The sequence below is a fragment of the Rhinoderma darwinii genome, chromosome 3, assembly GCF_050947455.1.
Source record: "Rhinoderma darwinii isolate aRhiDar2 chromosome 3, aRhiDar2.hap1, whole genome shotgun sequence".
Lineage (NCBI taxonomy): Eukaryota > Metazoa > Chordata > Amphibia > Anura > Rhinodermatidae > Rhinoderma > Rhinoderma darwinii.
Window position 1 is genome coordinate 362,279,757 of NC_134689.1, and position 27,504 is coordinate 362,307,260.

General features: G+C 41.2%; 17 non-coding genes across 17 annotated transcripts; all 17 read left to right on the forward strand.

Moving 5' to 3' along the window:
- The first annotated feature begins 1,278 nt into the window (after positions 1 to 1,278).
- TRNAI-UAU (transfer RNA isoleucine (anticodon UAU)) lies at positions 1,279 to 1,371 on the forward strand. The gene is given in 2 exon segments: positions 1,279 to 1,316; positions 1,336 to 1,371. It is a non-coding gene; the product is annotated as a tRNA-Ile (tRNA).
- Positions 1,372 to 2,818: 1,447 nt separating this feature from the next.
- On the forward strand, positions 2,819 to 2,911 carry TRNAI-UAU (transfer RNA isoleucine (anticodon UAU)). Its single transcript is given in 2 exon segments — positions 2,819 to 2,856; positions 2,876 to 2,911. It is a non-coding gene; the product is annotated as a tRNA-Ile (tRNA).
- A 1,448-nt stretch (positions 2,912 to 4,359) lies between these two features.
- Positions 4,360 to 4,452, forward strand: TRNAI-UAU (transfer RNA isoleucine (anticodon UAU)). The gene is given in 2 exon segments: positions 4,360 to 4,397; positions 4,417 to 4,452. It is a non-coding gene; the product is annotated as a tRNA-Ile (tRNA).
- A 6,853-nt stretch (positions 4,453 to 11,305) lies between these two features.
- TRNAI-UAU (transfer RNA isoleucine (anticodon UAU)) lies at positions 11,306 to 11,398 on the forward strand. The gene is given in 2 exon segments: positions 11,306 to 11,343; positions 11,363 to 11,398. It is a non-coding gene; the product is annotated as a tRNA-Ile (tRNA).
- Positions 11,399 to 12,489: 1,091 nt separating this feature from the next.
- Positions 12,490 to 12,562, forward strand: TRNAR-CCU (transfer RNA arginine (anticodon CCU)). Its single transcript has one exon. It is a non-coding gene; the product is annotated as a tRNA-Arg (tRNA).
- Positions 12,563 to 17,707: 5,145 nt separating this feature from the next.
- On the forward strand, positions 17,708 to 17,780 carry TRNAR-CCU (transfer RNA arginine (anticodon CCU)). The gene has a single exon. It is a non-coding gene; the product is annotated as a tRNA-Arg (tRNA).
- Positions 17,781 to 18,059: 279 nt separating this feature from the next.
- Positions 18,060 to 18,152, forward strand: TRNAI-UAU (transfer RNA isoleucine (anticodon UAU)). Its single transcript is given in 2 exon segments — positions 18,060 to 18,097; positions 18,117 to 18,152. It is a non-coding gene; the product is annotated as a tRNA-Ile (tRNA).
- A 1,095-nt stretch (positions 18,153 to 19,247) lies between these two features.
- TRNAR-CCU (transfer RNA arginine (anticodon CCU)) lies at positions 19,248 to 19,320 on the forward strand. The gene has a single exon. It is a non-coding gene; the product is annotated as a tRNA-Arg (tRNA).
- Positions 19,321 to 19,599: 279 nt separating this feature from the next.
- TRNAI-UAU (transfer RNA isoleucine (anticodon UAU)) lies at positions 19,600 to 19,692 on the forward strand. Its single transcript is given in 2 exon segments — positions 19,600 to 19,637; positions 19,657 to 19,692. It is a non-coding gene; the product is annotated as a tRNA-Ile (tRNA).
- Positions 19,693 to 20,795: 1,103 nt separating this feature from the next.
- On the forward strand, positions 20,796 to 20,868 carry TRNAR-CCU (transfer RNA arginine (anticodon CCU)). Its single transcript has one exon. It is a non-coding gene; the product is annotated as a tRNA-Arg (tRNA).
- Positions 20,869 to 21,147: 279 nt separating this feature from the next.
- On the forward strand, positions 21,148 to 21,240 carry TRNAI-UAU (transfer RNA isoleucine (anticodon UAU)). Its single transcript is given in 2 exon segments — positions 21,148 to 21,185; positions 21,205 to 21,240. It is a non-coding gene; the product is annotated as a tRNA-Ile (tRNA).
- Positions 21,241 to 22,343: 1,103 nt separating this feature from the next.
- TRNAR-CCU (transfer RNA arginine (anticodon CCU)) lies at positions 22,344 to 22,416 on the forward strand. The gene has a single exon. It is a non-coding gene; the product is annotated as a tRNA-Arg (tRNA).
- Positions 22,417 to 22,695: 279 nt separating this feature from the next.
- On the forward strand, positions 22,696 to 22,788 carry TRNAI-UAU (transfer RNA isoleucine (anticodon UAU)). The gene is given in 2 exon segments: positions 22,696 to 22,733; positions 22,753 to 22,788. It is a non-coding gene; the product is annotated as a tRNA-Ile (tRNA).
- Positions 22,789 to 23,891: 1,103 nt separating this feature from the next.
- On the forward strand, positions 23,892 to 23,964 carry TRNAR-CCU (transfer RNA arginine (anticodon CCU)). Its single transcript has one exon. It is a non-coding gene; the product is annotated as a tRNA-Arg (tRNA).
- Positions 23,965 to 24,243: 279 nt separating this feature from the next.
- On the forward strand, positions 24,244 to 24,336 carry TRNAI-UAU (transfer RNA isoleucine (anticodon UAU)). The gene is given in 2 exon segments: positions 24,244 to 24,281; positions 24,301 to 24,336. It is a non-coding gene; the product is annotated as a tRNA-Ile (tRNA).
- Positions 24,337 to 25,791: 1,455 nt separating this feature from the next.
- TRNAI-UAU (transfer RNA isoleucine (anticodon UAU)) lies at positions 25,792 to 25,884 on the forward strand. The gene is given in 2 exon segments: positions 25,792 to 25,829; positions 25,849 to 25,884. It is a non-coding gene; the product is annotated as a tRNA-Ile (tRNA).
- A 1,455-nt stretch (positions 25,885 to 27,339) lies between these two features.
- TRNAI-UAU (transfer RNA isoleucine (anticodon UAU)) lies at positions 27,340 to 27,432 on the forward strand. The gene is given in 2 exon segments: positions 27,340 to 27,377; positions 27,397 to 27,432. It is a non-coding gene; the product is annotated as a tRNA-Ile (tRNA).
- Positions 27,433 to 27,504: the final 72 nt, after the last annotated feature.

The following is a 27,504-nucleotide window of genomic DNA, read 5'->3' on the forward strand; positions in this document are numbered from 1 at the left end:
ATGTTTTAGTTCCAGATTAAAAGTGCTCAACTTGCTTCTTTACTGGATACTTGTCCCAATATATATTAAGAGGTATTTTTAAAGGTTTTGGCCATCCAATAAGCTTTCCTTCATCTTTATTAGCAGAGTCCTGTAAGTGTGTGATCATAATGAAAAGACAAGGGACCCTCTTTCCCTTGTCTACAAAAAGCAAGCACGTGGTTAAGATTTTGTCAGATCTAGAAAGCAAACGGTAGAACACAAACCATTCTCGATCACTCAGTCACAAGTGAATGTTTGATTGCTTTGGAAAAACAACTACTTATAGAAAAAGTCAAGTCCCAGTTGCCTAATGGATAAGGCACTGGCCTCCTAAGCCAGGGATTGTGGCTTTAACGGCCATCTGTGTTGTTTGCCTTTCCTCTGTCTCAAAGTAAAGCCATTGACATGTTATGGTTCCTGATTATAACTGCTCTTCTGGCTTCTTCACTGGGTACTTGTCCCAGCTTCTGAGCCGCTCCATCACTGTTACGTACTGTTATGTGACGATGCGCTAATCCCTTGGCAGCAGCAACATAACTGTATATGAGATGTCGCCAAGGGTTTAAAGTAAAGCCATTAGCATGTTTTAATTCAAGATTAAAAGTGCTCGACTAGGTTCTTCACTGGATACTTGTCCCAAAACATATTAAGAGGTATTCAGTTTTTAAAGGGTTTTGTCACTCCATTAAGATTTCCTTCATCTGCATTAGAAATGTCCTGTTAGTGTGCAATTAGAACGACAATACAAGGGAACCTAGTCTTTTCTTAAAAAAACAAGCATGCGGTTAAGATTTTATCCGATTTGGAAAGCAAACGGTACAACACAAACCTTTCTCGCTCACTCATCACATGTGAATGTTTGCTTGCTTTGGAAAGAAAAAACCACGGCGCGGAGCAAATTTACAGTCCCAGTGGCCTAATGGATAAGGCACTGGCCTCCTAAGCCAGGGATTGTGGGTTCCAGTCCCATCTGGGGTGTTTATCTTTCATCTTTCTTAAAGTTAAGCTGTTGCTGTTTTAGTTCCTGATTAAAAGTGCTCAACTGGCTTCATCCACTGGACTGATGCTTCTTTATATATTAATAAGAGAGAAGTAAATGACTTATTACTCACAGTATCTTGACTGACCGCTATCTTAAACGCTGTCGTGTTTTTGAAAATTGATGGAAAACAGACACGCTTGAGGAATCACTTCATCCCGCGGTGCAATCGGTCAGCACACGGTGGAAAACGGACACACGTGCAGACATCAGTAAGAGCTCCACTGGCGCAATCGGTCAGCGCACGGTACTTATAAAGCAGTAACTGTTGAGCAATGCTGAGGTTGTGAGTTCGAGCCTCACCTGGAGCACTGCCTTCTTGTGCTTTATTTAGACCTCCAGTGGAATAGCAAACTTACTCATGGCCCATGATCTATAAACATAATTGAAGGGGATACATGGAAGAGGTATACCATTTTTAAGGGTGAGTCCCATCTGTGGTGTTTGCCTTTTCTCTTTCTTAAATAAAAGCCATTGGCATGTTTTAGTTCCAGATTAAAAGTGCTCAACTTGCTTCTTTACTGGATACTTGTCCCAATATATATTAAGAGGTATTTTTAAAGGTTTTGGCCCTCCAATAAGCTTTCCTTCATCTTTATTAGGAGAGCCCTGTAAGTGTGTGATCATAATGAAAAGACAAGGGACCCTCTTTCCCTTGTCTACAAAAAGCAAGAACGTGGTTAAGATTTTGTCAGATCTAGAAAGCAAACGGTAGAACACAAACCATTCTCGATCACTCAGTCACAAGTGAATGTTTGATTGCTTTGGAAAAACAACCACTTATAGAAAAAGTCAAGTCCCAGTTGCCTAATGGATAAGGCACTGGCCTCCTAAGCCAGGGATTGTGGCTTTAATGCCCATCTGTGTTGTTTGCCTTTCCTCTGTCTCAAAGTAAAGCCATTGGCATGTTATGGTTCCAGATTATAAGTGCTCTTCTGGCTTCTTCACTGGGTACTTGTCCCAGCTTCTGAGCCTGCTCCATCACTGTTACGTACTGTTATGTGACGATGCGCTAATCCCTTGGCAGCAGCAACATAACTGTATGTGAGATGTCACCAAGGGTTTAAAGTAAAGCCATTAGCACGTTTTAGTTCAATATTAAAAGTGCTCGACTAGGTTCTTCACTGGATACTTGTCCCAATACATATTAAGAGGTATTCAGTTTTTAAAGGGTTTTGTCACTCCATTAAGATTTCCTTCATCTGCATTAGAAATGTCCTGTTAGTGTGCAATTAGAACGACAATACAAGGGAACCTAGTCTTTTCTTAAAAAAACAAGCATGCGGTTAAGACTTTATCCGATTTGGAAAGCAAGCGGTACAACACAAACCTTTCTCGCTCACTCGTCACATGTGAATGTTTGCTTGCTTTGGAAAGAAACAACCACGGCGCAGAGCAATTTTACAGCCACAGTGGCCTAATGGATAAGGCACTGGCCTCCTAAGCCTGGGATTGTGGGTTCAAGTCCCATCTGGGGTGTTTATCTTTCATCTTTCTTAAAGTTAAGCTGTTGCTGTTTTAGTTCCTGATTAAAAGTGCTCAACTGGCTTCATCCACTGGACTGATGCTTCTTTATATATTAATAAGAGAGAAGTAAATGACTTATTACTCACAGTATCTTGACTGACCGCTATCTTAAACGCTGTCGTGTTTTTGAAAATTGATGGAAAACAGACACGCTTGAGGAATCACTTCATCCCGCGGTGCAATCGGTCAGCACACGGTGGAAAACGGACACGCGTGCAGACACCAGTAAGAGCTCCAGTGGCGCAATCGGTCAGCGCACGGTACTTATAAAGCAGTAACTGTTGAGCAATTCCGAGGATGTGAGTTTGAGCCTCACCTGGAGCACTCCTTTCTTGCCTTCTTGTGCTTTATTTAGACCTCCAGTGGAATAGCAAACTTACTCATGGCCCATGATCTATAAACATAATTGAAGGGGATACATGGAAGAGGTATACCATTTTTAAGGGTGAGTCCCATCTGTGGTGTTTGCCTTTTCTCTTTCTTAAATAAAAGCCATTGGCATGTTTTAGTTCCAGATTAAAAGTGCTCAACTTGCTTCTTTACTGGATACTTGTCCCAATATATATTAAGAGGTATTTTTAAAGGTTTTGGCCCTCCAATAAGCTTTCCTTCATCTTTATTAGCAGAGTCCTGTAAGTGTGTGATCATAATGAAAAGACAAGGGACCCTCTTTCCCTTGTCTACAAAAAGCAAGCACGTGGTTAAGATTTTGTCAGATCTAGAAAGCAAACGGTAGAACACAAACCATTCTCGATCACTCAGTCACAAGTGAATGTTTGATTGCTTTGGAAAAACAACCACTTATAGAAAAAGTCAAGTCCCAGTTGCCTAATGGATAAGGCACTGGCTTCCTAAGCCAGGGATTGTGGCTTTAACACCCATCTGTGTTGTTTGCCTTTCCTCTGTCTCAAAGTAAAGCCATTGGCATGTTATGGTTCCAGATAATAAGTGCTCTTCTGGCTTCTTCACTGGGTACTTGTCCCAGCTTCTGAGCCGGCTCCATCACTGTTACGTACTGTTAGGTGACGATGCGCTAATCCCTTGGCAGCAGCAACATAACTGTATATGAGATGTCGCCAAGGGTTTAAAGTAAAGCCATTAGCATGTTTTAATTCAAGATTAAAAGTGCTCGACTAGGTTCTTCACTGGATACTTGTCCCAATACATATTAAGAGGTATTCAGTTTTTAAAGGGTTTTGTCACTCCATTAAGATTTCCTTCATCTGCATTAGAAATGTCCTGTTAGTGTGCAATTAGAACGACAATACAAGGGAACCTAGTCTTTTCTTAAAAAAACAAGCATGCGGTTAAGATTTTATCCGATTTGGAAAGCAAACGGTACAACACAAACCTTTCTCGCTCACTCGTCACATGTGAATGTTTGCTTGTTTTGGAAAGAAACAACCACGGCGCAGAGCAATTTTACAGCCACAGTGGCCTAATGGATAAGGCACTGGCCTCCTAAGCCAGGGGTTTTGGGTTCAAGTCCCATCTGGGGTGTTTACCTTTCATCTTTCTTAAGCTGTTGCTGTTTTTTTCCTGATTAAAAGTGCTCAACTGGCTTCATCCACTGGACTGATGCTTCTTTATATATTAATAAGAGAGAAGTAAATGACTTATTACTCACAGTATCTTGACTGACCGCTATCTTAAACGCTGTCGTGTTTTTGAAAATTGATGGAAAACAGACACGCTTGAGGAATCACTTCATCCCGCGGTGCAATCGGTCAGCACACGGTGGAAAACGGACACGCGTGCAGACACCAGTAAGAGCTCCAGTGGCGCAATCGGTCAGCGCACGGTAATTATAAAGCAGTAACTGTTGAGCAATGCCGAGGTTGTGAGTTTGAGCCTCACCTGGAGCACTCCTTTCTTGCCTTCTTCTGCTTTATTTAGACCTCCAGTGGAATAGCAAACTTACTCATGGCCCATGATCTATAAACATAATTGAAGGGGATACATGGAAGAGGTATACCGTTTTTAAGGGTGAGTCCCATCTGTGGTGTTTGCCTTTTCTCTTTCTTAAATAAAAGCCATTGGCATGTTTTAGTTCCAGATTAAAAGTGCTCAACTTGCTTCTTTACTGGATACTTGTCCCAATATATATTAAGAGGTATTTTTAAAGGTTTTGGCCCTCCAATAAGCTTTCCTTCATCTTTATTAGCAGAGTCCTGTAAGTGTGTGATCATAATGAAAAGACAAGGGACCCTCTTTCCCTTGTCTACAAAAAGCAAGCACGTGGTTAAGATTTTGTCAGATCTAGAAAGCAAACGGTAGAACACAAACCATTCTCGATCACTCAGTCACAAGTGAATGTTTGATTGCTTTGGAAAAACAACCACTTATAGAAAAAGTCAAGTCCCAGTTGCCTAATGGATAAGGCACTGGCCTCCTAAGCCAGGGATTGTGGCTTTAACGGCCATCTGTGTTGTTTGCCTTTCCTCTGTCTCAAAGTAAAGCCATTGACATGTTATGGTTCCAGATTATAAGTGCTCTTCTGGCTTCTTCACTGGGTACTTGTCCCAGCTTCTGAGCCGCTCCATCACTGTTACGTACTGTTATGTGACGATGCGCTAATCCCTTGGCAGCAGCAACATAACTGTATGTGAGATGTCACCAAGGGTTTAAAGTAAAGCTATTAGCATGTTTTAGTTCAAGATTAAAAGTGCTCGACTAGGTTCTTCACTGGATACTTTTCCCAATACATATTAAGAGATATTCAGTTTTTAAAGGGTTTTGTCACTCCATTAAGATTTCCTTCATCTGCATTAGAAATGTCCTGTTAGTGTGCAATTAGAACGACAATACAAGGGAACCTAGTCTTTTCTTAAAAAAACAAGCATGCGGTTAAGATTTTATCCGATTTGGAAAGCAAACGGTACAACACAAACCTTTCTCGCTCACTCAGTCACAAGTGAATGTTTGATTGCTTTGGAAAAACAACCACTTATAGAAAAAGTCAAGTCCCAGTTGCCTAATGGATAAGGCACTGGCCTCCTAAGCCAGGGATTGTGGCTTTAACGCCCATCTGTGTTGTTTGCCTTTCCTCTGTCTCAAAGTAAAGCCATTGGCATGTTATGGTTCCAGATTATAAGTGCTCTTCTGGCTTCTTCACTGGGTACTTGTCCCAGCTTCTGAGCCGGCTCCATCACTGTTACGTACTGTTATGTGACGATGCACTAATCCCTTGGCAGCAGCAACATAACTGTATGTGAGATGTCACCAAGGGTTTAAAGTAAAGCCATTAGCATGTTTTAGTTCAATATTAAAAGTGCTCGACTAGGTTCTTCACTGGATACTTGTCCCAATACATATTAAGAGGTATTCAGTTTTTAAAGGGTTTTGTCACTCCATTAAGATTTCCTTCATCTGCATTAGAAATGTCCTGTTAGTGTGCAATTAGAACGACAATACAAGGGAACCTAGTCTTTTCTTAACCCCTTGAGTACCCAGCTCATTTTGGCCTTGAGGACCAGACCCATTTTTTCAAATCTGACATGTATCACTTTATGTGGTAATAACTCCGGAATGCTTTTACCTATCCAATTGATTCTGAGATTGTTTTCTCGTGACATATTGTACTTTAGTTTAGTGCAAAAATTTGGTCGATAAATTCATTGCTTATTTGTGAAAAACACCAACATTTAGCGAAAATGTGAAGAAATTATGATTTTTCCAATTTTAAATGCATCTGCTTGTAAAACAGATGGTAATACCACACAAAATAGTTACCAATTAACATCTCCCATATGTCTACTTTATGTTTGCATCGTTTTTTGAACATCCTTTTATTTTTCTATGACCTCACAAGGCTTAGAACTTTAGCAGCAATTTCTCATATTTTTAAGAAAATTTCAAAAAGCGATTTTTTCAGGGACCAGTTCAGTTCTGAAGTGGTTTTGAGTGCCCTATATATTAGAAACCCCCATAAAACACCCCATTTTGAAAACTGCACCCCTCAAAGTATCCAAAACAGCATTCAGAAAGTGTTTCAACCCTTTAGGCGTTTTACAGGAATTGAAGGAAAGTAGAGCTGAAATTTTCAAATTTCATTTTTTTTTACAAAATTCATATATAATACATTTTTTTCTGTACCACAGAAGGTTTTACCTGAGAAACGCAACTCAATATTTATTGCCCAGATTCTGGAGTTTTTAGAAATATCTCACATGTGGTCCTAGTCCGCTAATGGACTGAAACACAGGCCTCAGAAGCAAAGGAGCACCTCTTGGATTTTGGGGCCTCCTTTTTTCAGAATATATTTTAGGCACCATGTCAGGTTTGAAGAGGTCTTGTGGTGCCAAAACAGTGGAAACCCCCAAAAGTGACCCCCATTTTTTAAACTACACCCCTCAGGGAATTTATCTAGGGGTATAGTTAGCATTTTGACCCCACAGGTATTTTGCTATATTTTCTGGAGTTAGTCTGTGAAAATGAAAATCTACTTTTTTTCTAGAAAAACGTAAAAATTTCTAATTTTTGCAAGAAATAAAGGAGAGAAAGCACCCCAACATTTGTAAAGCAATTTCTCGCGATTACGGAAATACCCCATATGTGGTAATAAACTGCTGTTTGGACCCACAGCAGGGCTCAGAAGGGAATAACCCCCATTTGGATTTTGGAGCTCTGATTTTACTGGAATGGTTTTCAGTGCCGTGTCACGTTTGCAACGCCCTGGAGGGACCTAAACAGTGGAATCCCCCCAAAAGTGACCCCATTTTTGAAACTATACCCCTCAAGGAATTTTTCTAGTGGTATAGTTATCATTTTGACCCCACAGGTTTTTTGCTGAATTTATTGGAATTAGTCTGTGAAGATGAAAAGAGACTTTTTTTTTGGAAAAAACACAGAATTTTCTAATTTTTATAAGGAATAAAGGAGAAAAAGCACCTCAACATTTGTAAAGCAATTTCTCCTGATTACGGAAATACCCCATTATGTGTAATAAACTGCTGTTTGGACCCACGGCAGGGCTCAGAAGGGACGGAGCACCATTTGGATTTTGCTGCTCAGATTTTGCTGAATTGGTTTCTGGGGGCCATGTCGCATTTGCAGAGTCCCTGAAGTACCAGTATAGTAGAAATTCCCCAGATGTGATCCCAATTTGGAGACTATACCCCTGAAAGAATTAAATTAGAGGTGTAGTGAGCATTTTGAGCCCTCAGGTGTTTTATAAATTTTATTAGAATTGGTCCATGAAAATGAAAACATTTTTTTTCCAATAACCTGTAGCTTTAGCTCAGAATTTTTCATTTCCACAAGGAATACAGGAGAAAAGACACCCCAAAATGTGTTACACAATTTCTCCTGATTACGGAAATACCCCATATGTGGTTGTAAACGGCTATTTGGACATACGGCAAGGGTCTAAACGGAAAAAGTGCAATTTCGTTTTTGGAGTGGAGATTTTACAAAATTGGTTTTTGGTGCCATGTTGCATTGAGCTGAGGTACGAGTACAGTGAAAACTCCCGAGAAGTGACCCCATTTAGGAAACTACACCCCTCAAGGAATTCATCTAGAAGTGTAGTGAGCATTTTGACCCCCAAAGGTTTTGCAGAAATTAGTGCCCAGTGGATGTTGCAGATTAAAAATTGACATTTTCCACATATATGCTATTTCAGTGCCCAATGCGTTGGGCCCAGCTTGTACCACTGGAGACATACGCCCCATAAATTGTTAAGCGGTTCTCCAGAGTACAGTAATACCCCATATGTGGTCATAAACCGCTGTTTGGGCACACTGCCAGGCCCAGAAGGAGCGCCATTTGGCTTTTGGAGCGCAGATTTTGCTTGGTAGTAGTTTTGTTTAGTGTTTTACTGGTGTTTCAGTTTATAATGTGGGCGCATATGTAATCTGTGCGGAGTATATACATTTTTTGCGTGACACACTGTCGTTTTTATTGGTACCATGTTTGGCTACGCGCGACTTTTTGATCACTTTTTATTCAATTTTTTTGGAAACAACGTGACCAAAAAAGGAAATTCTGCCATTGTTTTTTATGGTATTTTTTTTACGGTGTTCACCGTGCGGGATAAATAATATGATATTTTTTTAGGTCAGGCCGATACGAACGCGGCGATACCTATTATGTCTAGTTTTTGTCTTTTTTTTCATTTTTTTTCTAATTATAAAGGGCTTGATCAGGGAAACAAGGCGATTATTGTTTTTATTATGTAAAACTTGTATTTATTTATTTATCTAAACCTTTTTTCTTACTTTTTTTTCACTTTTTATTTTACACATACTAGGGGACTGGAAGATCTGATCTTCTGATCCCCTGTACAATACACTGCACTACTTCTGTATGTACTGATGTAGTGCAGTGTATTGTAACTGTCACTTTACAACTGACAGTTGAGCCTATTACATCCTGCCTTGGGCAGGACCTAATAGGCTCCCGTACCTGGCAACCAGGAAGCCGTTGCTAGGCTTCCTGGTTGCCATCGCAACCATCAGAACCCCGAGATTTTTCGCGGGGGGGGGCAATGGGGTGCAGAGGGAGCCCCCTCCCTCTGTATCAATCACTTAAATGCCGCTGTCGCTATTGACAGCGTCATTTAAGGGGTTAAACTACAGCGATCGGAGAGGACAGTGATCGCTGTAGTTGCAGTGGGATGTCAGCTGTACATTACAGCCGACATCCGATGAAGATGGAGCGAGCACAGCTCCTGTGCCCGCTTCATCCTCAGGGCGTTACTATACGCCCATTTTCGGGAAGGGGTTAATAAAAATAGTGTTTTGTTTTTTTACACCGCTTTCTCTGATCTCCTCACGTATCTCACAGAAGTGAGGAGATCAGAGAAAGTGACAGGAGCTTTCTCCTGCAGACGACGTCACAGACGGCTGTCATTGGTCAGTCTTCAGAGACTGACCAATCACAGCAATCGCCGGCATTGGGGACTGCTAATTGGTCCCCAGGCCGGTAGCAGAGACGGTTAGCTGTCAATGACAGCTGCCGCCGCTGTTCTGTCACTATGTGATTTCACATAGTGACACTTTATTCCTGCGCCGTAATAGTACGTCGAAGGTACGCTGGAATAAGCGGCCAGCGACGTACTATTATGTCGAAGGTACGCAAGGGGTTAAAAAAACAAGCATGCGGTTAAGATTTTATCCGATTTGGAAAGCAAACGGTACAACACAAACCTTTCTCCCTCACTCGTCACATGTGAATGTTTGCTTGCTTTCGGTCAGCGCACGGTACTTATAAAGCAGTAACTGTTGAGCAATGCCGAGGTTGTGAGTTCGAGCCTCACCTGGAGCACTCCTTTCTTGCCTTCTGCTTTATTTAGACCTCCAGTGGAATAGCAAACTTACTCATGGCCCATGATCTATAAACATAATTGAAGGGGATACATGGAAGAGGTATACCGTTTTTAAGGGTGAGTCCCATCTGTGGTGTTTGTCTTTTCTCTTTCTTAAATAAAAGCCATTGGCATGTTTTAGTTCCAGATTAAAAGTGCTCAACTTGCTTCTTTACTGGATACTTGTCCCAATATATATTAAGAGGTATTTTTAGAAGTTTTGGCCCTCCAATAAGCTTTCCTTCATCTTTATTAGCAGAGTCCTGTAAGTGTGTGATCATAATGAAAAGACAAGGGACCCTCTTTCCCTTGTCTACAAAAAGCAAGCACGTGGTTAAGATTTTGTCAGATCTAGAAAGCAAACGGTAGAACACAAACCATTCTCGATCACTCAGTCACAAGTGAATGTTTGATTGCTTTGGAAAAACAACCACTTATAGAAAAAGTCAAGTCCCAGTTGCCTAATGGATAAGGCACTGGCCTCCTAAGCCAGGGATTGTGGCTTTAACGCCCATCTGTGTTGTTTGCCTTTCCTCTGTCTCAAAGTAAAGCCATTGGCATGTTATGGTTGCAGATTATAAGTGCTCTTCTGGCTTCTTCACTGGGTACTTGTCCCAGCTTCTGGTCCGGCTCCATCACTGTTACGTACTGTTATCTGACGATGCGCTAATCCCTTGGCAGCAGCAACATAACTGTATGTGAGATGTCACCAAGGGTTTAAAGTAAAGCTATTAGCATGTTTTAGTTCAAGATTAAAAGTGCTCGACTAGGTTCTTCACTGGATACTTGTCCCAATACATATTAAGAGGTATTCAGTTTTTAAAGGGTTTTGTCACTCCATTAAGATTTCCTTCATCTGCATTAGAAATGTCCTGTTAGTGTGCAATTAGAACGACAATACAAGGGAACCTAGTCTTTTCTTAAAAAAACAAGCATGCGGTTAAGATTTTATCCGATTTGGAAAGCAAACGGTACAACACAAACCTTTCTCGCTCACTCGTCACATGTGAATGTTTGCTTGCTTTGGAAAGAAACAACCACGGTGCAGAGCAAATTGACAGCACCAGTGGCCTAATTGAAAAGGCACTGGCCTCCTAAGCCAGGGATTGTGGGTTCAAGTCCCATCTGGGGTGTTTATCTTTCATCTTTCTTAAAGTTAAGCTGTTGCTGTTTTAGTTCCTGATTAAAAGTGCTCAACTGGCTTCATCCACTGGACTGATGCTTCTTTATATATTAATAAGAGAGAAGTAAATGACTTATTACTCACAGTATCTTGACTGACCGCTATCTTAAAAGCTGTCGTGTTTTTGAAAATTGATGGAAAACAGACACGCTTGAGGAATCACTTCATCCCGCGGTGCAATCGGTCAGCACACGGTGGAAAACGGACACGAGTGCAGACATCAGTAAGAGCTCCAGTGGCGCAATCGGTCAGCGCACGGTACTTATAAAGCAGTATCTGTTGAGCAATGCCAAGGTTGTGAGTTCGAGCCTCACCTGGAGCACTCCTTTCTTGCCTTCTTGTGCTTTATTTAGACCTCCAGTGGAATAGCAAACTTACTCATGGCCCATGATCTATAAACATAATTGAAGGGGATACATGGAAGAGGTATACCGTTTTTAAGGGTGAGTCCCATCTGTGGTGTTTGCCTTTTCTCTTTCTTAAATAAAAGCCGTTGGCATGTTTTAGTTCCAGATTAAAAGTGCTCAACTTGCTTCTTTACTGGATACTTGTCCCAATATATATTAAGAGGTATTTTTAAAGGTTTTGGCCCTCCAATAAGCTTTCCTTTATCTTTATTAGCAGAGTCCTGTAAGTGTGTGATCATAATAAAAAGACAAGGGACCCTCTTTCCCTTGTCTACAAAAAGCAAGCACGTGGTTAAGATTTTGTCAGATCTAGAAAGCAAACGGTAGAACACAAACCATTCTCGATCACTCAGTCACAAGTGAATGTTTGATTGCTTTGGAAAAACAACCACTTATAGAAAAAGTCAAGTCCCAGTTGCCTAATGGATAAGGCACTGGCCTCCTAAGCCAGGGATTGTGGCTTTAACGCCCATCTGTGTTGTTTGCCTTTCCTCTGTCTCAAAGTAAAGCCATTGGCATGTTATGGTTCCAGATTATAAGTGCTTTTCTGGCTTCTTCACTGGGTACTTGGGCCGGCTCCATCACTGTTACGTACTTTTCTGTGACGATGCGCTAATCCCTTGGCAGCAGAAACATAACTGTATGTGAGATGTCGCCAAGGGTTTAAAGTAAAGCCATTAGCATGTTTTAGTTCAAGATTAAAAGTGCTCGACTAGGTTCTTCACTGGATACTTGTCCCAATACATATTAAGAGGTATTCAGTTTTTAAAGGGTTTTGTCACTCCATTAAGATTTCCTTCATCTGCATTAGAAATGTCCTCTTAGTGTGCAATTAGAACGACAATACAAGGGAACCTAGTCTTTTCTTAAAAAAACAAGCATGCGGTTAAGATTTTATCCGATTTGGAAAGCAAACGGTACAACACAAACCTTTCTCGCTCACTCGTCACATGTGAATGTTTGCTTGCTTTGGAAAGAAAAAACCACAGCGCGGAGCAAAGTTCAAGCCCCAGTGGCCTAATGGATAAGGCACTGGCCTCCTAAGCCAGTGATTGTGGGTTCAAGTCCCATCTGGGGTGTTTATCTTTCATCTTTCTTAACCCCTTCCCTCTTTGGCCACTTTTGACCTTCCTGACAGAGCCTCATTTTTCAAATCTGACATGTTTCACTTTATGTGGTAGTAACTCCGGAATGCTTTTACCTACCCAAGCGATTCTGAGATTGTTTTCTCGTGACACATTGGACTTTATGTTACTGGCAAAATTTGCCCGATACATTCAGTATTTAATTGTGAAAAACACCAAAATTTAGCGAAAAATTGCAAAAATTAGCATTTTTCTCAATTTAAATGTATCTGCTTGTAAGACAGGCAGTTATAACACACAAAAATGTTGCTAACTAACATCCCCCATATGTCTACTTTAGATTGGCATCGTTTTTTGAACATCATTTTATTTTTCTAGGACGTTACAAGGCTTAGAACTTTAGCAGCAATTTCTCACATTTTCAAGAAAATTTAAAAATGCTATTTTTACAGGGGCCAGTTCAGTTGTGAAGTGGCTTTGAGGTCCTTAGATATTAGAAACCCCCAATAAGTCACCCCATTTTAAAAACTGCACCCCTCAAAGTATTCAAAACAGCATTTAGAAAGTTTCTTAACCCTTTAGACATTGCGCAGGAATTAAGGCAAAGTAGAGGTGAAATTTACAAAGTTCATTATTTTTTTCCAGAAATTCATTTTGAATCTATTTTTGTTGTACCACAGAAGGTTTTACCCAAGAAATGCCACTCAATATTTATTGCCCAGGTTCTGCAGTTTTAGGAAACATCCCACATATGGCCGTAGCGTGCTATTGGACTGAAGCACCGGCCTCAGAAGCAAAGGAGCACCTGGTGGATTTTGGGCCTCCTTTTTATTAGAATATATTTTAGGCACCATATCAGCTTTGAACAGGTCTTGTGGAACTAAAACAGTGGAAACCCCCCAAAAGTGATCCCATTTGGGAAACTACACCCCTCAAGGAATTTATTTAGGGGTGTAGCAAGAGTTTTGACTGGCCAGTTTTTTTGCAAAAATTTTTGGAACTAGGCCATGAAAATGAAAATCTACATTTTTTCAAATTACATGTAGGTTTAGCTAATTTTTTTTCATTTCCAAAAGAACTAAAGTAGAAAAAGCACCACAACATTTGTAGAGCAATTTCTCCCGAGTAAAACAATACCCCACATGTGGTCATAAACGGTTGTTTGGACACACGGCAGGGCTTAGAATGGAAAGAGCGCCATTTGGCTCTTGGAGCTCAAATTTAGCAGGAATGGTTTGCGGAGGCCATGTCACATTTACGAAGCCCCTGAGGGGACAAAACAGTGGAAACCCCCAACAAGTGACCCCATTATGTAAACTATACCCCTTGAGGAAATTATCTAGGGGTATAGTGAGCATTTTGACCCCACAGATTTCTTGCAGAAATTTTTGGAAGTAGGCTGTGAAAATGAAAATCTACATTTTTTCAAATAAAATTTAGGTTTAGCTAATTTTTTTTTCATTTCCACAAGGACTAAAGGAGAAAAAGCACCGTAAAATTTGTAAAGAAATTTCTCCCGAGTAAAACAGTACCCCACATGTGGTAATAAACGGTTGTTTGGACACACGGCGAGGCTGAGAAGGGAAAGAGCGCCATTTGGCTTTTGGAACTCAAATTTAGCAGGAATGGTTTGCGGAGGCCATGTCGCATTTGCAAAGCCCCTGAGGGGACAAAACAGTGGAAACCCCCAACAAGTGACCCCATTTTGGAAACTACACCCCATGAGGAAATTATCTAGGGGTACAGTGAGCAGTTTGACCCCACAGGTGTTTTACAGAACTTATTGGAAATAGGGCGTAAAAATGAAAATGTAAATTTTTTCAAAGAAAATGTAGGTTTAGGTATTTTTTTTTCATTTCCACAAGGACTAAAGGAGAAAAAGCACCATAAAATTTGTAAAGCAACTTCTCCCGAGTAAAACAATACCCCACATGTGGTCACAAACATCTGTTTGGACACACGGTAGGGCTCAGAATGGAACTAGCACCATTTGGATTTTGGAATGGTTTCTGGGCGCCATGTCACATTTGCTGAGCCCCTGTAGTACTAGTACAGTGGAAACACCCCAAACGTGACTCCATTTGGGAAACTGCACCCCCTGAGGAATCATCTAGGGGTATAGTGAAAATTTTGATCCCAAAGGTTTTTTGCTGAATTAATTAGAATTAAGCCATGAAAATGAAAAATAATTTTTTTTTCCAACAAGATGTAGTTTTAGATCAACATTTTTCATTTTTACAAGGAATAGAGAAGAAAAGGCACCCCAACATTTGTAAAGTAATTTCTCCCGAGTCCGGTAACACCCCATATGTGGTTATAATCAGCTGTTTACATATATGGGAGCATTCAGAAGAAAAGGAGCGGTATTTATCTTTTGGAGCGTAGATTTTGCTGGAATGGTTTGCGGACACCATGTTGCATTTGCAAAACCGCTGATGTACCAAACAAAAGTGACCCCATTTTAGAAACTACACCCCTAAAGGCATTTATCAAGGGGTCTAGTGAGAATTTAGAATCCACAGGTGTTTTTCAGAAATGAATACGCAGTGGATTGTGCAAAGTGAAAATAGCAATTTCTCCACTGATCTGCCCATTCACCGCACAAGATGTTGTGCCCCTAGAGAATCTTACCCCATAAATTGTTAAGCGGGTTCTCCCGGGTATGGTAATGCCTTACTTGTGGCCATAAATTGCTGTTTGGGCACACTGTAGGGCTAAGAAGGGAAAGACCGCCATTTTGAGCATGGATTTTGCTTGGTAATAGTTCTGTTTGGGGTTTTGCTGGTATTTCCGTTTATAATGTGGTGGCATATGTAATCTGTGCGGAGTATATCAGGGGTATATGTAATATGTGCGGAGTACATCAGGGCATAATAAGAGGGTATAATAATGGGGTAAATAATACAATTATCCATAGATGTGTGTTACGCTGTGAAGCGATCCGTTATGCACAGGCCGGTGTCACACTGATAAACGGTTTTCTTTCTTATCCCCCTTTTGTAACGCTCTGCACCTTTTGGGGACTTTTTCTCCTTCGTAGTTTGGGAAATATTACTGGTAAAGTTTTGCGCTGGTATAATACGGGCGCCCTCGCTTCCAGCAGATGTGCTATGTCCCTTCCCTTTCCTAGTTCCTAAATATTAGGGCCCTGAAACGGAAGGAATGTTCCCCTCCGGCCTGCGCATTGAGATGTTTTTCATCACCGCATTACTAGTGCCGTAACTTTTTTGTTTTTCAGTTGATTGAGCGGTGTGCGTGCTTGTTTTTTGCGAGACGGGCTGTAGATTTTATTGGTGCCATTTTAGAACACATACGACTTTTTGATCACTTTTTATTTCATTTTTTGGTAAAGGAAATTACCAAAAACAAGCAATTCAGGAATAGTTTTTTATTGGTTTTTTTATCGGCATCCACAGTGCGCCCTAAATTACTTGTTAGCTTTATTCTGCGGGTCGATAGGATTACGGCGATACCAAATTTATATAGTTTTTTTTATGTATTGCAGCTTTTGCACAATAAAATCACTTTTTTTATAAAATCATTTGTTTTCTGTGTCGCCATATTCTAAGACCCATAACTTTTTTATTTTTGCGTGCACGAAACGGTGTCAGGGATTATTTTTTGCGGGACGGATTGTCATTTTTATTAGTACTATTTTGCAGTAAATGTGACTTTTTGATCACTTTTTATAGAATTTTTTGGAAGGAGATGTGACCTAAAAACAAAGATTCTGTCGTTGTTTTTCATGTTTTTTTTTTACCGCGTTCACCGTGCGGGATAAATTACATAATAGTTTTGTAGTTTGGGTCGTTACGGACGTGGCGATACCAATTATGTATAGTTTTTTTGATTTTTACGGTTTTTCCAATAATAAAAAACTTACTATGGGAAAAAAGTCAGTTTAGCTTTATTTTTATTTGAAATGTGTGTGTTTTTATTGTTTTACCACATTTTTATTAACTTTTTTTTACTTTTTTTACTTGTCCCACTAGGGGACATGAGGGCCTGATGCCCCGATCGCTACTCTAATACACTGCACTACATACGTAGTGCAGTGTATTAGCGCTGTCAGTTATTCACTGACAGCAGGCCTATGAGGACACGCCGCAGGCGGGTCCTCATCGGCTCCCGTACAAGGCAGACTCGGACGCCATTTTCTGGCGTCCGATTGCCACAGCAACCCAGCGATTGCATCACTGGGTTGCCGATCGGGTGAAAACCTATCAGATGCTGCGCTCTATTGAGTGCAGCATCTGAGGGGTTAATCTGCCGGATCGGAGAATAGCTCCGGTCCTGGCAGTTACAGGAGGGTGCCAGCTGTATAATACAGCTGTCACCCCGCGGTGATAGTGCCGGCTCTGCTTCTGAGCCCGCACCATCACTGCGCCGTATATATACGGCGCTTTGCGGGAAGCACCTCCCGACAGCGCCGTATATATAAACGGTTGAACACAAACCATTCTCGATCACTCAGTCACAAGTGAATGTTTGATTGCTTTGAAAAAACAACCACTTATAGAAAAAGTCAAGTCCCAGTTGCCTAATGGATAAGGCACTGGCCTCCTAAGCCAGGGATTGTGGCTTTAACGCCCATCTGTATTGTTTGCCTTTCCTCTGTCTCAAAGTAAAGCCATTGGCATGTTATGGTTCCAGATTATAAGTGCTCTTCTGGCTTCTTCACTGGGTACTTGTCCCAGCTTCTGAGCCGGCTCCATCACTGTTACGTACTGTTATGTGACGATGCGCTAATCCCTTGGCAGCAGCAACATAATTGTATGTGAGATGTCACCAAGGGTTTAAAGTAAAGCCATTAGCATGTTTTAGTTCAAGATTAAAAGTGCTCGACTAGGTTCTTCACTGGATACTTGTCCCAATACATATTAAGAGGTATTCAGTTTTTAAAGGGTTTTGTCACTCCATTAAGATTTCCTTCATCTGCATTAGAAATGTCCTGTTAGTGTGCAATTAGAACGACAATACAAGGGAACCTAGTCTTTTCTTAAAAAAACAAGCATGCGGTTAAGATTTTATCCGATTTGGAAAGCAAACGGTACAACACAAACCTTTCTCGCTCACTCATCACATGTGAATGTTTGCTTCCTTTGGAAAGAAAAAACCACGGCGCAGAGCAAATTTACAGCCCCAGTGGCCTAATGGATAAGGCACTGGCCTCCTAAGCCAGGGATTGTGGGTTCAAGTCCCATCTGGGGTGTTTACCTTTCATCTTTCTTAAAGTTAAGCTGTTGCTGTTTTAGTTCCTGATTAAAAGTGCTCAACTGGCTTCATCCACTGGACTGATGCTTCTTTATATATTAATCAGAGAGAAGTAAATGACTTATTACTCACAGTATCTTGACTGACCGCTATCTTAAACGCTGTCGTGTTTTTGAAAATTGATGGAAAACAGACACGCTTGAGGAATCACTTCATCCCGCGGTGCAATCGGTCAGCACACGGTGGAAAACGGACACGCGTGCAAACATCAGTAAGAGCTCCAGTGGCGCAATCGGTCAGCGCACGGTACTTATAAAGCAGTAACTGTTGAGCAATGCCGAGGTTGTGAGTTCGAGCCTCACCTGGAGCACTCCCTTCTTGTGCTTTATTTAGACCTCCAGTGGAATAGCAAACTTACTCATGGCCCATGATCTATAAACATAATTGAAGGGGATACATGGAAGAGGTATACCGTTTTTAAGGGTGAGTCCCATCTGTGGTGTTTGCCTTTTCTCTTTCTTAAATAAAAGCCATTGGCATGTTTTAGTTCCAGATTAAAAGTGCTCAACTTGCTTCTTTACTGGATACTTGTCCCAATATATATTAAGAGGTATTTTTAAAGGTTTTGGCCCTCCAATAAGCTTTCCTTCATCTTTATTAGCAGAGTCCTGTAAGTGTGTGATCATAATGAAAAGACAAGGGACCCTCTTTCCCTTGTCTACAAAAAGCAAGCACGTGGTTAAGATTTTGTCAGATCTAGAAAGCAAACGGTAGAACACAAACCATTCTCGATCACTCAGTCACAAGTGAATGTTTGATTGCTTTGGAAAAACAACCACTTATAGAAAAAGTCAAGTCCCAGTTGCCTAATGGATAAGGCACTGGCCTCCTAAGCCAGGGATTGTGGCTTTAACGCCCATCTGTATTGTTTGCCTTTCCTCTGTCTCAAAGTAAAGCCATTGGCATGTTATGGTTCCAGATTATAAGTGCTCTTCTGGCTTCTTCACTGGGTACTTGTCCCAGCTTCTGAGCCGGCTCCATCACTGTTACGTACTGTTATGTGACGATGCGCTAATCCCTTGGCAGCAGCAACATAATTGTATGTGAGATGTCACCAAGGGTTTAAAGTAAAGCCATTAGCATGTTTTAGTTCAAGATTAAAAGTGCTCGACTAGGTTCTTCACTGGATACTTGTCCCAATACATATTAAGAGGTATTCAGTTTTTAAAGGGTTTTGTCACTCCATTAAGATTTCCTTCATCTGCATTAGAAATGTCCTGTTAGTGTGCAATTAGAACGACAATACAAGGGAACCTAGTCTTTTCTTAAAAAAACAAGCATGCGGTTAAGATTTTATCCGATTTGGAAAGCAAACGGTACAACACAAACCTTTCTCGCTCACTCATCACATGTGAATGTTTGCTTGCTTTGGAAAGAAAAATCCACGGCGCAGAGCAAATTTACAACCCCAGTGGCCTAATGGATAAGGCACTGGCCTCCTAAGCCAGGGATTGTGGGTTCAAGTCCCATCTGGGGTGTTTACCTTTCATCTTTCTTAAAGTTAAGCTGTTGCTGTTTTAGTTCCTGATTAAAAGTGCTCAACTGGCTTCATCCACTGGACTGATGCTTCTTTATATATTAATAAGAGAGAAGTAAATGACTTATTACTCACAGTATCTTGACTGACCGCTATCTTAAACGCTGTCGTGTTTTTGAAAATTGATGGAAAACAGACACGCTTGAGGAATCACTTCATCCCGCGGTGCAATCGGTCAGCACACGGTGGAAAACGGACACGCGTGCAGACATCAGTAAGAGCTCCAGTGGCGCAATCGGTCAGCGCACGGTACTTATAAAGCAGTAACTGTTGAGCAATGCCGAGGTTGTGAGTTCAAGCCTCACCTGGAGCACTCCTTTCTTGCCTTCTTGTGCTTTATTTAGACCTCCAGTGGAATAGCAAACTTACTCATGGCCCATGATCTATAAACATAATTGAAGGGGATACATGGAAGAGGTATACCGTTTTTAAGGGTGAGTCCCATCTGTGGTGTTTGCCTTTTCTCTTTCTTAAATAAAAGCCATTGGCATGTTTTAGTTCCAGATTAAAAGTGCTCAACTTGCTTCTTTACTGGATACTTGTCCCAATATATATTAAGAGGTATTTTTAAAGGTTTTGGCCCTCCAATAAGCTTTCCTTCATCTTTATTAGCAGAGTCCTGTAAGTGTGTGATCATAATGAAAAGACAAGGGACCCTCTTTCCCTTGTCTACAAAAAGCAAGCACGTGGTTAAGATTTTGTCAGATCTAGAAAGCAAACGGTAGAACACAAACCATTCTCGATCACTCAGTCACAAGTGAATGTTTGATTGCTTTGGAAAAACAACCACTTATAGAAAAAGTCAAGTCCCAGTTGCCTAATGGATAAGGCACTGGCCTCCTAAGCCAGGGATTGTGGCTTTAACGCCCATCTGTATTGTTTGCCTTTCCTCTGTCTCAAAGTAAAGCCATTGGCATGTTATGGTTCCAGATTATAAGTGCTCTTCTGGCTTCTTCACTGGGTACTTGTCCCAGCTTCTGAGCCGGCTCCATCACTGTTACGTACTGTTATGTGACGATGCGCTAATCCCTTGGCAGCAGCAACATAATTGTATGTGAGATGTCACCAAGGGTTTAAAGTAAAGCCATTAGCATGTTTTAGTTCAAGATTAAAACTGCTCTACTAGGTTCTTCACTGGATACTTGTCCCAATACATATTAAGAGGTATTCAGTTTTTAAAGGGTTTTGTCACTCCATTAAGATTTCCTTCATCTGCATTAGAAATGTCCTGTTAGTGTGCAATTAGAACGACAATACAAGGGAACCTAGTCTTTTCTTAAAAAAACAAGCATGCGGTTAAGATTTTATCCGATTTGGAAAGCAAACGGTACAACACAAACCTTTCTCGCTCACTCATCACATGTGAATGTTTGCTTGCTTTGGAAAGAAAAAACCACAGCGCAGAGTAAATTTACAGCCCCAGTGGCCTAATGGATAAGGCACTGGCCTCCTAAGCCAGGGATTGTGGGTTCAAGTCCCATCTGGGGTGTTTACCTTTCATCTTTCTTAAAGTTAAGCTGTTGCTGTTTTAGTTCCTGATTAAAAGTGCTCAACTGGCTTCATCCACTGGACTGATGCTTCTTTATATATTAATAAGAGAGAAGTAAATGACTTATTACTCACAGTATCTTGACTGACCGCTATCTTAAACGCTGTCGTGTTTTTGAAAATTGATGGAAAACAGACACGCTTGAGGAATCACTTCATCCCGCGGGGCAATCGGTCAGCACACGGTGGAAAACGGACACGCGTGCAGACATCAGTAAGAGCTCCAGTGGCGCAATCGGTCAGCGCACGGTACTTATAAAGCAGTAACTGTTGAGCAATGCCGAGGTTGTGAGTTCGAGCCTCACCTGGAGCACTCCTTTCTTGCCTTCTTGTGCTTTATTTAGACCTCCAGTGGAATAGCAAACTTACTCATGGCCCATGATCTATAAACATAATTGAAGGGGATACATGGAAGAGGTATACCGTTTTTAAGGGTGAGTCCCATCTGTGGTGTTTGCCTTTTCTCTTTCTTAAATAAAAGCCATTGGCATGTTTTAGTTCCAGATTAAAAGTGCTCAACTTGCTTCTTTACTGGATACTTGTCCCAATATATATTAAGAGGTATTTTTAAAGGTTTTGGCCCTCCAATAAGCTTTCCTTCATCTTTATTAGCAGAGTCCTGTAAGTGTGTGATCATAATGAAAAGACAAGGGACCCTCTTTCCCTTGTCTACAAAAAGCAAGCACGTGGTTAAGATTTTGTCAGATCTAGAAAGCAAACGGTAGAACACAAACCATTCTCGATCACTCAGTCACAAGTGAATGTTTGATTGCTTTGGAAAAACAACCACTTATAGAAAAAGTCAAGTCCCAGTTGCCTAATGGATAAGGCACTGGCCTCCTAAGCCAGGGATTGTGGCTTTAACGCCCATCTGTATTGTTTGCCTTTCCTCTGTCTCAAAGTAAAGCCATTGGCATGTTATGGTTCCAGATTATAAGTGCTCTTCTGGCTTCCTCACTGGGTACTTGTCCCAGCTTCTGAGCCGGCTCCATCACTGTTACGTACTGTTATGTGACGATGCGCTAATCCCTTGGCAGCAGCAACATAATTGTATGTGAGATGTCACCAAGGGTTTAAAGTAAAGCCATTAGCATGTTTTAGTTCAAGATTAAAACTGCTCTACTAGGTTCTTCACTGGATACTTGTCCCAATACATATTAAGAGGTATTCAGTTTTTAAAGGGTTTTGTCACTCCATTAAGATTTCCTTCATCTGCATTAGAAATGTCCTGTTAGTGTGCAATTAGAACGACAATACAAGGGAACCTAGTCTTTTCTTAAAAAAACAAGCATGCGGTTAAGATTTTATCCGATTTGGAAAGCAAACGGTACAACACAAACCTTTCTCGCTCACTCATCACATGTGAATGTTTGCTTGCTTTGGAAAGAAAAAACCACGGCGCAGAGTAAATTTACAGCCCCAGTGGCCTAATGGATAAGGCACTGGCCTCCTAAGCCAGGGATTGTGGGTTCAAGTCCCATCTGGGGTGTTTACCTTTCATCTTTCTTAAAGTTAAGCTGTTGCTGTTTTAGTTCCTGATTAAAAGTGCTCAACTGGCTTCATCCACTGGACTGATGCTTCTTTATATATTAATAAGAGAGAAGTAAATGACTTATTACTCACAGTATCTTGACTGACCGCTATCTTAAACGCTGTCGTGTTTTTGAAAATTGATGGAAAACAGACACGCTTGAGGAATCACTTCATCCCGCGGGGCAATCGGTCAGCACACGGTGGAAAACGGACACGCGTGCAGACATCAGTAAGAGCTCCAGTGGCGCAATCGGTCAGCGCACGGTACTTATAAAGCAGTAACTGTTGAGCAATGCCGAGGTTGTGAGTTCGAGCCTCACCTGGAGCACTCCTTTCTTGCCTTCTTGTGCTTTATTTAGACCTCCAGTGGAATAGCAAACTTACTCATGGCCCATGATCTATAAACATAATTGAAGGGGATACATGGAAGAGGTATACCGTTTTTAAGGGTGAGTCCCATCTGTGGTGTTTGCCTTTTCTCTTTCTTAAATAAAAGCCATTGGCATGTTTTAGTTCCAGATTAAAAGTGCTCAACTTGCTTCTTTACTGGATACTTGTCCCAATATATATTAAGAGGTATTTTTAAAGGTTTTGGCCCTCCAATAAGCTTTCCTTCATCTTTATTAGCAGAGTCCTGTAAGTGTGTGATCATAATGAAAAGACAAGGGACCCTCTTTCCCTTGTCTACAAAAAGCAAGCACGTGGTTAAGATTTTGTCAGATCTAGAAAGCAAACGGTAGAACACAAACCATTCTCGATCACTCAGTCACAAGTGAATGTTTGATTGCTTTGAAAAAACAACCATTTATAGAAAAAGTCAAGTCCCAGTTGCCTAATGGATAAGGCACTGGCCTCCTAAGCCAGGGATTGTGGCTTTAACGCCCATCTGTATTGTTTGCCTTTCCTCTGTCTCAAAGTAAAGCCATTGGCATGTTATGGTTCCAGATTATAAGTGCTCTTCTGGCTTCTTCACTGGGTACTTGTCCCAGCTTCTGAGCCGGCTCCATCACTGTTACGTACTGTTATGTGACGATGCGCTAATCCCTTGGCAGCAGCAACATAATTGTATGTGAGATGTCACCAAGGGTTTAAAGTAAAGCCATTAGCATGTTTTAGTTCAAGATTAAAAGTGCTCGACTAGGTTCTTCACTGGATACTTGTCCCAATACATATTAAGAGGTATTCAGTTTTTAAAGGGTTTTGTCACTCCATTAAGATTTCCTTCATCTGCATTAGAAATGTCCTGTTAGTGTGCAATTAGAACGACAATACAAGGGAACCTAGTCTTTTCTTAAAAAAACAAGCATGCGGTTAAGATTTTATCCGATTTGGAAAGCAAACGGTACAACACAAACCTTTCTCGCTCACTCATCACATGTGAATGTTTGCTTGCTTTGGAAAGAAAAAACCACGGCACAGAGCAACTTTACAGCCCCAGTGGCCTAATGGATAAGGCACTGGCCTCCTAAGCCAGGGATTGTGGGTTCAAGTCCCATCTGGGGTGTTTACCTTTCATCTTTCTTAAAGTTAAGCTGTTGCTGTTTTAGTTCCTGATTAAAAGTGCTCAACTGGCTTCATCCACTGGACTGATGCTTCTTTATATATTAATAAGAGAGAAGTAAATGACTTATTACTCACAGTATCTTGACTGACCGCTATCTTAAACGCTGTCGTGTTTTTGAAAATTGATGGAAAACAGACACGCTTGAGGAATCACTTCATCCCGCGGTGCAATCGGTCAGCACACGGTGGAAAACGGACACGCGTGCAGACATCAGTAAGAGCTCCAGTGGCGCAATCGGTCAGCGCACGGTACTTATAAAGCAGTAACTGTTGAGCAATGCCGAGGTTGTGAGTTCGAGCCTCACCTGGAGCACTCCTTTCTTGCCTTCTTGTGCTTTATTTAGACCTCCAGTGGAATAGCAAACTTACTCATGGCCCATGATCTATAAACATAATTGAAGGGGATACATGGAAGAGGTATACCGTTTTTAAGGGTGAGTCCCATCTGTGGTGTTTGCCTTTTCTCTTTCTTAAATAAAAGCCATTGGCATGTTTTAGTTCCAGATTAAAAGTGCTCAACTTGCTTCTTTACTGGATACTTGTCCCAATATATATTAAGAGGTATTTTTAAAGGTTTTGGCCCTCCAATAAGCTTTCCTTCATCTTTATTAGCAGAGTCCTGTAAGTGTGTGATCATAATGAAAAGACAAGGGACCCTCTTTCCCTTGTCTACAAAAAGCAAGCACGTGGTTAAGATTTTGTCAGATCTAGAAAGCAAACGGTAGAACACAAACCATTCTCGATCACTCAGTCACAAGTGAATGTTTGATTGCTTTGGAAAAACAACCACTTATAGAAAAAGTCAAGTCCCAGTTGCCTAATGGATAAGGCACTGGCCTCCTAAGCCAGGGATTGTGGCTTTAACGCCCATCTGTATTGTTTGCCTTTCCTCTGTCTCAAAGTAAAGCCATTGGCATGTTATGGTTCCAGATTATAAGTGCTCTTCTGGCTTCTTCACTGGGTACTTGTCCCAGCTTCTGGGCCGGCTCCATCACTGTTACGTACTGTTATGTGACGATGCGCTAATCCCTTGGCAGCAGCAACATAATTGTATGTGAGATGTCACCAAGGGTTTAAAGTAAAGCCATTAGCATGTTTTAGTTCAAGATTAAAAGTGCTCGACTAGGTTCTTCACTGGATACTTGTCCCAATACATATTAAGAGGTATTCAGTTTTTAAAGGGTTTTGTCACTCCATTAAGATTTCCTTCATCTGCATTAGAAATGTCCTGTTAGTGTGCAATTAGAACGACAATACAAGGGAACCTAGTCTTTTCTTAAAAAAACAAGCATGCGGTTAAGATTTTATCCGATTTGGAAAGCAAATGGTACAACACAAACCTTTCTCGCTCACTCATCACATGTGAATGTTTGCTTTCTTTGGAAAGAAAAAACCACGGCGCAGAGCAAGTTTACAGCCCCAGTGGCCTAATGGATAAGGCACTGGCCTCCTAAGCCAGGTATTGTGGGTTCAAGACCCATCTGGGGATTTTACCTTTCATCTTTCTTAAAGTTAAGCTGTTGCTGTTTTAGTTCCTGATTAAAAGTGCTCAACTGGCTTCATCCACTGGACTGATGCTTCTTTATATATTAATAAGAGAGAAGTAAATGACTTATTACTCACAGTATCTTGACTGACCGCTATCTTAAACGCTGTCGTGTTTTTGAAAATTGATGGAAAACAGACACGCTTGAGGAATCACTTCATCCCGCGGTGCAATCGGTCAGCACACGGTGGAAAACGGACACGCGTGCAGACATCAGTAAGAGCTCCAGTGGCGCAATCGGTCAGCGCACGGTACTTATAAAGCAGTAACTGTTGAGCAATGCCGAGGTTGTGAGTTCAAGCCTCACCTGGAGCACTCCTTTCTTGCCTTCTTGTGCTTTATTTAGACCTCCAGTGGAATAGCAAACTTACTCATGGCCCATGATCTATAAACATAATTGAAGGGGATACATGGAAGAGGTATACCGTTTTTAAGGGTGAGTCCCATCTGTGGTGTTTGCCTTTTCTCTTTCTTAAATAAAAGCCATTGGCATGTTTTAGTTCCAGATTAAAAGTGCTCAACTTGCTTCTTTACTGGATACTTGTCCCAATATATATTAAGAGGTATTTTTAAAGGTTTTGGCCCTCCAATAAGCTTTCCTTCATCTTTATTAGCAGAGTCCTGTAAGTGTGTGATCATAATGAAAAGACAAGGGACCCTCTTTCCCTTGTCTACAAAAAGCAAGCACGTGGTTAAGATTTTGTCAGATCTAGAAAGCAAACGGTAGAACACAAACCATTCTCGATCACTCAGTCACAAGTGAATGTTTGATTGCTTTGGAAAAACAACCACTTATAGAAAAAGTCAAGTCCCAGTTGCCTAATGGATAAGGCACTGGCCTCCTAAGCCAGGGATTGTGGCTTTAACGCCCATCTGTATTGTTTGCCTTTCCTCTGTCTCAAAGTAAAGCCATTGGCATGTTATGGTTCCAGATTATAAGTGCTCTTCTGGCTTCTTCACTGGGTACTTGTCCCAGCTTCTGAGCCGGCTCCATTACTGTTACGTACTGTTATGTGACGATGCGCTAATCCCTTGGCAGCAGCAACATAATTGTATGTGAGATGTCACCAAGGGTTTAAAGTAAAGCCATTAGCATGTTTTAGTTCAAGATTAAAAGTGCTCGACTAGGTTCTTCACTGGATACTTGTCCCAATACATATTAAGAGGTATTCAGTTTTTAAAGGGTTTTGTCACTCCATTAAGATTTCCTTCATCTGCATTAGAAATGTCCTGTTAGTGTGCAATTAGAACGACAATACAAGGGAACCTAGTCTTTTCTTAAAAAAACAAGCATGCGGTTAAGATTTTATCCGAAGTGGAAAGCAAACGGTACAACACAAACCTTTCTCGCTCACTCATCACATGTGAATGTTTGCTTGCTTTGGAAAGAAAAAACCACGGCACAGAGCAAATTTACAGCCCCAGCGGCCTAATGGATAAGGCACTGGCCTCCTAAGCCAGGGATTGTGGGTTCAAGTCACATCTGGGGTGTTTACCTTTCATCTTTCTTAAAGTTAAGCTGTTGCTGTTTTAGTTCCTGATTAAAAGTGCTCAACTGGCTTCATCCACTGGACTGATGCTTCTTTATATATTAATAAGAGAGAAGTAAATGACTTATTACTCACAGTATCTTGACTGACCGCTATCTTAAACGCTGTCGTGTTTTTGAAAATTGATGGAAAACAGACACGCTTGAGGAATCACTTCATCCCACGGTGCAATCGGTCAGCACACGGTGGAAAACGGACACGCGTGCAGACATCAGTAAGAGCTCCAGTGGCGCAATCGGTCAGCGCACGGTACTTATAAAGCAGTAACTGTTGAGCAATGCCGAGGTTGTGAGTTCGAGCCTCACCTGGAGCACTCCTTTCTTGCCTTCTTGTGCTTTATTTAGACCTCCAGTGGAATAGCAAACTTACTCATGGCCCATGATCT